Below are 11,573 nucleotides of genomic sequence, written 5' to 3'. Positions count from 1 at the left end.
TACAACAATGGGCGCTGAATTCTCTGTTCTCAAAATTGAACTAAAAAACATCATTTTGCAGATGTCAGTGACCAATTAGCTGGAAGTATAAACAAAATGTTTTCACTTAAATTGAAAATTAAGGCAGTCTGTAACCGGTTCTCGAATAGTTATACTTAATAGTCTTTTCGCAAGTTTGCATTACAGTGTCTGGGTGCTTCTTTCAAAACCCTTGTGTCTATTTATTTAATCTGGCGGAGTTTAGGCCATCAGACCTTCTCTATCACGCCACTAGAAGACAGTTGTGATTTTGTAAAATGAATAGGCATATAGATTTAAATATTTATGTGAATAAAAGAATAGTGACTTTGCTTAATTTTGGAGTAAGACATTTCGTACTGAAGGTGTTATTGAGAAACAAAACTAGTGATGCAACCACCTCAAGTCATAGAAAGATCTTCAGGAGAAGAAAGAGGAGGGAAAATCTATCGGCACACAGAAGAAAAAGTCTGTGTTCACTCGTAAGTACGTGAACAACGAAAAATTTTGTTTCATAAAGTACCCTGATACTAATCAATTCCATTTTCAACCTGTGTGCCGCGAACGATCCGCTGGTGCGCCGCAAGAAAATAAAATAGTAAAGGTTGTTGTAGTAAAATTGGAAAAATAAAAGTGAAAAGAGAAGTAAAATTAAAGTGAGTCAACAAGAGTCATTTTTCAGCGGAACCGGCACAAGTTAACATTCACTAAACACAGTGTAGGTGTGAGATAGGCAGAGAAGAGAATGACTGACACGCAGCCAGGGTTGCAAGGTCAGTAAAGTTATAGTGTTGTGCCAACCTTGAATTGAATTGAATTTGAATTTAGGGACGGGAGCACTACGACCCATCACTGCATTTTATAAGATCTATTGCGTTGACCCTTTAACTAGGCGCATTCCAAATCCACACTGGCTGACTAACCTAGACCTGCAGAACTGTAGCTCCTCAGAGCAATTGCCTTCGTACCGCTTCTACCCCAGCCACATTTTCTACCAGTGTGGTCATAGCGTTCTAGTTGCGCTCTGCTATATCAACATTAATTCTCGCCGCAGCAGATACACTGTACACTATCAAGAATTACACATGAACAAACATTAAATTCCTTAGGAACACACCTTTGGAAAGAAAGAGAAAAACGAATGAGGGAGATAAATAAGTTCAAAAACATGTAAAATAAATTTTAAAATGTATATGTGCATATAATATAAGAAGGTCTACCTATATATGTATATATATATATATATATATATATATATATATATATTTTAGTCCACACCTGGGAGTAACGGTCAGAGCGTCTGGCCGTGAAACCAGGTGGCCCGGGTTCGAATCCCTGTCTGGGCAAGTTACCTGGTTGAGGTTTTTTCCGGGGTTTTCCCTCAACCCAATATGAGCAAGTGCTGGGTAACTTTCGGTGCTGGAACCCGGACTCATTTCACCGTCATTAGCACGTTCATCTCATTCAGACGCTAAATAACCTTAGATGTTGATACAGCGTCGTAAAATAACCTAAGAATATATATATATATATATATATATATATATATATATATACAAATTTTATGTTGATAAGTGAGTGATAGCTATATGACCGGAGGTCAATGCTGTTATTTAACATTGCAACGCACTGCAACTAAATAAATAAATAAATAAATAAGTGAACAAACGGACTAAAAAGGAACAAATAAATAAATAATAAATAAATAACAAATAAATAAATAAATAAACAAATAAGTAAATAAATAAATAAAGAAATAAACAAATAAATAAATAAGTAAATAAATAAACAAACAAATAAATAAACGAATTAACAAACAAATAAACAAATAAATCAGAAAACAAATACGCAAATAAATAAATAAAAATAAATAAATAAATATTAAATAAATAAACAAATAAACAAACAAAAAACAAATAAACAAATAAATAAATAAGTAAATAAATAAATTAACAAATAAACAAACAAATAAATAAATAAGCAAATAAATAAACAAATAAATAAATAAGTAAATAAATAAATTAACAAATAAATATATAAATAAATAAAATATTAAAAATAAATAAATAGATGATTAAATGAATAATTGAATAAATAAATAAATAATAAATATATATAAATAAATAAATGAGTGAGTGAGTAAGTGAGTGCGTAAATAAATAAATAAATAAGCAAGCAAATAAATAAATAAGTAAATAACTAAATAAATAAAAAATAAATAAATAAACTATGAAATAAACAAATAAATAAACAAATAACCAAATAAATACTTAAATAAATAATTAATTAAATAAATGAATAAATAAATAAATAAATAATTGAATATATTAACGAATATAGGAATGAAGAAATAAATGATTAAATAAATAAATAAAAAATAAATAAATAAACTAATAAATAAATAAATAACCAAATGAATACTTAAATAAATAAATAAATAAATAAATAATTAATTAAATAATTAAATAAATGAATAAATAAATAAATAAATAAATAAATAATGAAATAAATTAATGAGTATAGGAATGAAGAAATAAATGATTAAATAAATGAATAAATAAATGAGTGAGTGAGTATGGAGTAATTAAATTAATTAATTAATTAATACATAAATAAATAAATGAACGAACGAACAAACAGACAAACAAGCAAACAGAGAAATAAATAAATAATGAACAAACAAGTAAATAAATAAACATACTGACAAATAAACAAATAAGTACATAAATAAATAAACAAATAACCAAATAAATAAATAAATAAATAATTAAATAAATGAATAAATAAATAATAAATAAATAATTAAATAAATGAATAAATAAATAAATAATAAATAAATGAATAAATCAGTAAATAATTGAATAAATTAATGAATATAGGAATGAAGAAATAAATGATTAAATAAATAAATAAATGAAAAAATAGTGAAATAAATAAATGAATAAATAAATAAGTAAATAAGTAAATAAATAAATAAATAAATAAGTAAATAAATATATAAATAAATAAGTTAATAAATAAGTATCACCAAGTGATACCGTCGCGGGATAAAAAAAGTTCTCGCTGAAAGGTGGCTCAAGATCAAAGAATCTAATGGCCTTTATTTTGAAGATTAGATTAATTTCTTTGTCACATAACATACACCAACTAAACTTTTGTTCCAAAACCGACATTACTTATGAGACAGTAACTATGAATTTAATTTCAATTTCCTTTAATGAGATCAGTTTTGCATGTGACATTACCTTTTCCTTGGAATCTTCGTGGTCTGGACCCAAACCTCCGAGGCGAGGGAGCGGAGGTGGAAGAGTCCGGTTATACTGCGTCTTATGAGCCCGGCTCTTCCCCTGCGAAAGTGACAGGGATTTAATGTGGACAAGACCTTTCCGTCTGCCGACGTAAATCAACTCTACGAGCCTTCCCTGGGGTTAAGGACGAATCTTTCTTCATTGCGGTTGACATGATCTACCTGAAATCAAGGAAACTACTTTCCCTTTTACTCTATTCTTAATTACATACAGCAACTGTTTGTTTCGTTAATGTTCAATAATGCAATAATTTTCAGAATAGGCCTACATCAGTTAGGAACATGCATCACATAGTTCAAAGACTTCATATAGAAAACTTTATTATCCTTTCATTTCGATCTCTTAAAAAAAAAAAATGCACCTTCATAGACATATTTGCAAAACTTTGTCAAAAATTAAATGGGCTTATACCATTCTTTATGACATGTTGTATTCGAAGGTGCATTTCAGAATAAATGTAAAATGAACTTTTAAAATAATTTTCCGAAATAATTATTTTTCCAAAAAAAACTATAAGGTGAATTGAGATAATCTGGGCATTAAAAACGGCATGTTTTAAGGGGTTTCATACAGTGACGGTTGTACCTTTACAAAGTATTAAATAACTTGACTAGGTACCACTTCACGTATTTTCTTCAAATTTTGCACACTCATTGTACATGATTTTAGCTTAAATGTGATACATAACACATCTAGTAATCATGAATATGTTTGAAAGTTTTAATTTTTCAAGAAAAAAAATTAACCTGAACGGACAAAATAATAGCCATTTACTTTTTTTTCCTTAAATCTCAGATCATAATCTAACGATTGGTCCTCAGTGATCATCACAACTAACTCTATACTAAATGTATAGATTTTTAAATTAGTATTTGAAAAATGTTGTTTCTTTTTCAATGTATTTTTACTAGAAAATTGCTCATTTTTCATTCAAATTTAACCATTGTGGTCCAATCTCTAGAGATTATTACAAAGGCCAAATATGCAACATTTGAATGAAAGCAGACAAACGGTTCTTAAGATAACATGTTCTTTGTAGTTACATCCTGCACTAAAAACACCTACTGTGTATGTTACATATATATATATATATATATATATATATATATATATATACTGTACTGAAAATATATACAGAAAATATACTCCACCGATTCAGACAATAAAAATTTTTCAAATTTTTTCACTGTTCTCACTCTATAAATCCCTTAAGTTTATAGCCTGCTATCATGATAAAATTTTCCAGCCAGTTTTTTATATGTTAGCACTGTGACCTTCTAGAATGATTCTATTGCATTTTCAAGTATGTTGTACTTTTCTTATTCTGATTTCTGAAAACTTAGTTGTTTTATTTTTAAAGTTCAATATAATTCTACACTTAATAAGAAATCACTGAAATGAGGAAAAATACTGAAAAATCTGCAGGTTACAGTTAGGGCAGAAATGCAGATATATTATACCATACAGTAGCGTGCAGATTAATCCGAACAACGTAATTACTTATGCAAAAATACTCAAACGGGATAAAAAAAAAGGATCTAAGACATACCTCAGTAATCTATGTGGCCTCCCTTGTTCCTAATAACAGCTCTGAGACGATTTGGCATGGATTCCACTAATTTCCCACAAATATTCTTCATTTCTTCATCGCGAAACCATACACCAATGAGGGCAGAAATCATCTTCTCCTTTGTAGAACAATCCATTTTTTGCATTCTTCTTTTGCAAATTGACCACAAGTTCTCAATAGCGTTGATGTCGGGTGAGTTGCCTGGCCAGGGGAGTACCTGAATATTCTTCTTGTTGAAGAATTCTGTAGTTTTTCGAGACGTATGGCATGGTGCCAGGTCTTGTTGAAACACACCTCTGCCATCCGGAAATGATTTTTGCAGCTGGGGTACGATTCTGGTTTCCAATAAGTGAATATATTTGTCAGAATTCATCATTCCCTTGATAGGTATTAATGCTCCAGGCCCTTCATGTGTAAAACCCCAAAACATTACTTTAGGGGGGTATTTGGGTGCTTGTTGGAGATGAGCTGCATTTACTTTTTCGGATCCTTTCCGTACGTAAGAAACACGGTGGCCGTGGACCTCGAAATGAGACTCATCGGAAAAAAGTACATTCTTCCAGTCATTCACTGTCCAATGTTGATGTAATTTTGCCCGCATTAAGCGTTTTTTGCACATAACAGGGGTTAGCAGTTGCTTCTTAATAGGCCTACGAGCCCTTCGTCCAGCTTCCAAAAGCCTACGCCGCACTGTTGTGACGTGAATATTCGCCCCAGTGGTAGCCATTAACTCGCGGGTTAAGTCGACAGCAGTTAGTCTAGGATTTAATTTACTTTTCCTGACAATTAAACGATCATCTGCAGGTGAAGTCTTCCTTTTCCGGCCACAGTTTCCTTTTTTCTGGGGTGTGATGGATCCAGTCTCCCTGTATCCTTTTATGATCGAATTAACAGTAGCCAAACCGATGTGACATTCTGCAGCAATTTGCCTCTGTGTCATAGAAGAATGCTCTGCTAATGTTATAACTTTGGACCGTTTTCGTGGAGTTGTATCCATTTGTGAAGACGACAGAATGTACACAGGAATGCAGTATTAAGTCTTCAACACAACTGAAATGCTTATAAGTACAAAACGACAGGCAAAATGTCACATATTATAAAAAAAATAATAACGACAGACCTTCAACAATGGAATTACACGTACTACAGATGTCAATTAAAGCGGTATGAGCAGCTGTGAGGCCAACAATGACAGAAAATGTAAAAATATGTCGTGTTCGGATTAATTTGCACGCTACTGTACTTCTGGTCTCTGCACAAGTGCACATACATCTTATATCATAATCATGTATGAATTATATTATAGTATACCAGTACCATACTCTCAGCACTCTGGAAGTTGTAATATTAATAAAATGTTATTTTAAGTTTAACTATACTTAATTTACCCCATGGATGGAGAAATTTTGGTATAATGTTTATTATTGAAGTAATATTGCTTTTAAGGCCTTATAAAATCAAATTATCTCAACTATAGGTTGATGTATGCAGGGGCGAATGCTGGTCACGAAAGTTAGGCTTGCTCTTTTATTGATGGGGGAAGATGGGAGGATATAATTCATGGTTTGCAGACTTTTCGTGTCTTGTAATAGACAATGTTAAAGTATTTAAATTGTCAAAGCCACTTTTACACCATACACCGTTATCTGTAGAAAATAACAAACACGGCCAACAAAACAGTTTATTCAGTTTTTTCGATCCTGCCAACCAAAGCGTATTGTTGTATTGAGATGTACTGAACGAGCGCACATATTCTCTATTTTTCTCCTTATGCTGTCTTTTTAAATCTGGGAGCTTTGGACATGGTCTGCCGTTCTTTATAATGTCGGTCTTCTCTTGAATAGTCCTCCGGGAAAATGGATTTGATAATAGAGTTTCAATAACACACATTTCCGAACTCATTGCAACACTTCAAAGTAACGTTTAAGAACTAATAATACACGCAGCAGCTAACATATGCATTCCGCTCATAAAATTACATTACACTCGCAAATCACAGCACATTCACTGGTAAAAACTGCTGCCAATCAGTGTTGCCAACTTGATTCTTAAACATCCGCTGTGAAGCCTTGCAGAAGCCGCTAAATTGCTATATTGTCAATGTAAAATTATATTATTTTGCCGCTGTGAGTGCTAAAAATACCCGCTAAATCCCAAGATCAGCAATACAAGTTTCATAAATTTTACCCACTAAACTAACGCCGAAAAACGCTAGATTTAGCGGGAAAACCGCTGAATTGGCGGCAACACTGCTGCTATCTGTGTAACGTTAAATAGTCGCGTTGGTGTAGCTCTCGGACCAGAGCTTCATACAGCATGTCGTCGCTTAAGAAACAATACCGCGTAACTGACATTTTTGGTCAAAACTGTTTTTTGCACAGATGGTACTTCCACTGCCATCTGCATGCATTGACAAGCGCGAGAATTTGATTGCATGAATGGCCTGCGTGCGAAGGAGGAGGTACAATACCGCGTATCTGAAGTCACGAGAAGTCTGTAGGAAATACCGCGTATCTGACAACAGATAGGCTGTTATGTCTACTCCCTGCGCGCCATCAGTACGGAAGCTGGTTCTCGTTACTGCCTTGTAAAATTGTATCAACAGTGTGATATTCTGAGAAGATTAAAGAAGTGTTCAGTTTCAATTAGTTAAAAGGTAAATATAATAGAATTATTTCACTAATGTCAATTGAATGTTAGTTGAGCTGAATTCCCGCAGAATCTTACTACAAGTTCATTCACTGAAATATAGGATATTTATTATTTTATTATTATATAAGCCTACAGACACAAGAAAAGAAATGAATCGGACGACGGTCAGTTTAGCGAGAACAAAATCCTATCTGTGCTATGTCTGCATTCAAGACGGGAGAAACTTCTGTGAACATTAACAAAGAGAAAAACATGAGAAAAAAATTCAGGTTAGCAAAAATATGTTTCTGTGTACACTGGGAATTAAAGAATGGACTGTGCGATATTGGTTAGCTAATAGTACTGATGGCGTCCCTTCTGTAAAAAATGAGTCAAGTTCTCGTGCAAAATCACAGAAAAAAACAAAGCATTCGAAAGAATTTCTTACTTCTTTCTTCAGTAGCCTGCCTAAATTACCGTCACATTATCGTAGACGAACGTCCACAAGATTGTATCTAGAACTGATTGTGCAGTCACAGTCACAATTATATGAGCTTTACTAAGAAAAATGTGGTGACAGTAACCTAAGCCGACATACTTTCGACAGTTTGTTCCAGGAGTCTAACCTCAGTCTCTTTAGGCCAGCCGTGGCGAGAACGTGACTCGCGAGACATTACGGCTCGCAGTGATAGCTAAACCCCACCCTCTCACTCACTGGAGTCAAACTCCCTTCCATTTGTATTTGTCTCTGACCTGCGAGTGGCGTATGTCTCTCTCGAAACCATGTACGAAAGTTTCAAGTAGGATGGGAGGACGCATTTTTTGCTGTCAATATGATGAGAATATTAAATGTATGATTTGTTCACAAGTATTACGAGGAAAACGGTTGTATAACATAAAACGGCATTATACTACATGTTACTGGTAAAACATTAAAAGGTTAAGTGTTGTTGTTGTTATCATCATCATCATCATCATTATCATCATCTCTGTACGTCGACCCTTTTCCAGCAGATGTACGAAAAATGCGGTTAGCTCTTCAATTTGAACTCACTGATTTACTATGTGATGTCAAATGAAAGCTAGATGTAAGGACTTGACAAATGAACTTTCAAATCTTTGCCAAAAAATAAATATCCGAAGCTTCGTTCTTTCCCTTGCTCTGTTGAAGCCATGTTCGCTACAACTTACGTTTGTGAAAAATTATTTTCAACAATTAAAATAGTAAAAACCAAATTTAGATCACGACTGACAGACAAATACGTTCGTGATCAACTACGACTGGCAGTAAGTGACATAATTCCTGATTTTGAAACTTTGTCGCAGAGACATTCTGAAGACCGTTAATTTTAGGTTGTGCTATTGTTCATTTATTGTTCATTTCTTTCTTTGTTGCACGTACTAAACATAGTTTGTAGCCTTGTACTGTATAAAATTATATTTAAGTGCTTGACGTAAGGAAAATGAAAATCCGTTAATAAGTCAGACAGTTGCCTACTTTTCCCCTTCCCCTTCCCCTTCGGGTGTCCGCCTCCCTCCATAGGTGCTATGCACGTTGCAGGTTACACAGTGGCTCGGCGCACGATGACATTTTCTCCACCGCTGCCTTAGGCCCAAGAAGGTTCAATGTAATGTTTGCTGCAGCTATAAAGCCGGAAATATCAAAGAAGAAGAATGGAAAACTCATAATGAAAGGAAAGAATTGGCAAGAAATGAAAAATATAAAGACAAAGAAAATGGGCAGAAAAAATTTTGTATAATTTATACAATGGATCTTCAAGCAGTTAAGATGGCACCATTTGTGCAGGCTAGTTCCATGTATTATAAAAGAAAATTAGCTGTGCATAATTTTACAATGTACAACCTGGCCACTCAGGAAGCAGTATGCTACTAGTTTGATGAGACAATCTGATCTAGTGGCGTCAACTTTTGCATCATGCGTGTAGGATAACCTACGTTAACCAAGCAACTGAAAGATCGTCTACTCCCAGTTATTCTGTATTCTGATGGTTGTAATTACCAGAATAGAAACGAAGTAATGGAAAATGCCTTATTAAGATTAGCCATTAATACTGGTGTTACAATAACACAGAATTTTTTGGAAAAAGGACATTCGCAAATGGAATGCGATTCCGGCCATAGTTCTATTGAAAGTAAACTGAAAGGGCGTGAAATAACACTTCCTAGCCAGTATGCTTTGATTTCTAAGAGGCTAGGAAGAATGAAGTCCATTATCTGACTCATAACTTCTTCACCAACTTTGCGACTAAACATTTGTGGTTGTACGACTTTATTCGACCTGGGAGGAATAACAATGACTCTACGGTCACTGACTTGAGAGTCATTCAGTATTGCCCTGATGGTATAATACTCTTCAAGTGCAATTTCAATGATGACTTGCAAGAGATGCCTGGGCGCCCTAAGAAGCTCTCCAGGAATGTCGTTTTTCCAAAACTGTACAATGATGGGCTGAAGATTAATGAGTCAAAATGGAATCATCTGCAGTAATTGAAGAATGTTATTCCAAGAGACTGCCATAGTTTTTATGATAGCATTCCATAATAGGGTTAGTCAAGGATTACTTTTTATGATTCCAGTGTAGGCCTATAATTATTTCTTTATTGTGTTTAACAAATATTGTGCCTGAAAAATTATTGTTATCATTATTACATTTTTATATGATTTTCTATTCATTATTAGCAAGTCAAGTCCATTGTAAATAATAATAATGTTAATAATAATAATAATGATAATAATAATATTTATCATCATTTTATTATAAAATTATATTTGTCAGCAACGTTTTAGTAACAATTATAGGTACTTATCTATTCAAATACGTAGTGTGAAAATAAAGTAACTGTTATCAGATTGTCATTATTATTATTATTATTATTATTATTATTATTATTATTACAATAAACATTGAAATGTGTCTTCGTTTTTCCTTTCCCATAGTTTCAGCATTTGATTGACTGTAAGAATGCAGCAATCATTGTCTGGAACGTAATCTAGTGCTGACTCAAGCTACAGCCTACCGACCTTGACCTCAAGTCAGATGGTAGGACAACAATTCAGATAACACATTAACATATACAAGAGCACGAATAATATTTCCAGAAGACAATTTTAACGCAAAGAAAACGCTAGTCAACATGTGTGTTGAAGCTGCTAAAGTTGTCTCACAATACCGCGTAACTAACAAAATGTAGTCAACGGCAGAGTTCCAATACCGCGTAAGTGACATGGCCAAATGTCTATGGCCATGATCATCCATTTTCATTTAGTTACAAATTAGTTAAGCTATTTCATAGCCATACACCACTTTTCAAGACTATTGAGTTATTTTTATGGTTTTTATTCGGTTTTTTCCTTCTCTTGTAAAATTTACATTTTGTCAGTTACGCGATATTGGTTCTTAAGCGACGATATAACAGAAGCATGTGCGACTGCGACGGATTAGGAGGAAGGCACTTGCGCGCGCATCATATTCTCGCTGTTTCTACGTCTTTCCTGTAGCTCCGAGAAACGAGCAAGCGTTGCGATCTTGCGATACGCAACCTGCGGATGGTATTATGCCTAGACATTATTACAAAAATCAAAATAAATTTTAATGTACGTAATCCCATTTTGAGAAATACACATTCTACGAAATTATTGGGCTTGCGCAGCAAGCATAGCATGCCCGAAGAAATCGCCCTGGTGTATGTATCCTAGAACAGAATAAACAGGTTTGTAGGCATTTAGAAATTTTAAGTATGGCTAACGGAATAAAAAAAAAAGAATGTCAGCCAATTACTTAAGTTCTTGGTAAAGCTTATTTTGTAAATTTAAAATATTTTCCATTAAAATCTGGGACAGATACCAAATCAGACACTTATTTCTCTTTCACCAATCCTTAATTTGTGTACAGGACATTCCATGTGAAATCGGACAGAGAAAACTTACAACTGTGTAATTTCTCGAAAAAAAAAATATATATATATATATTATATCCTCATATATATATATATATATATATATATATATATATATATATATATATA

At 33.2% G+C, this 11,573-nt stretch overlaps 1 protein-coding gene across 2 annotated transcripts in view; it reads right to left on the bottom strand.

Moving 5' to 3' along the window:
• Positions 1 to 11,573, bottom strand: part of LOC138710214 (beta-1,4-glucuronyltransferase 1-like) — a 622,862-nt gene that overhangs the window by 544,160 nt on the left and 67,129 nt on the right. The window contains exon 2 of one of the 2 annotated variants that reach the window (XM_069840870.1): positions 3,264 to 3,502. The gene's annotated coding sequence lies outside the window, so the exon portion shown is untranslated. The remainder of the gene's footprint in view (positions 1 to 3,263; positions 3,503 to 11,573) is intronic. The other variant, XM_069840871.1, reaches the window with a different exon arrangement.

This window comes from Periplaneta americana, chromosome 12 (assembly GCF_040183065.1).
Source record: "Periplaneta americana isolate PAMFEO1 chromosome 12, P.americana_PAMFEO1_priV1, whole genome shotgun sequence".
In the NCBI taxonomy this organism is placed as follows: Eukaryota; Metazoa; Arthropoda; class Insecta; order Blattodea; family Blattidae; genus Periplaneta; species Periplaneta americana.
Note: the sequence above shows the minus strand (reverse complement) of the source record. Positions and strands in the feature narration are given on the sequence as shown.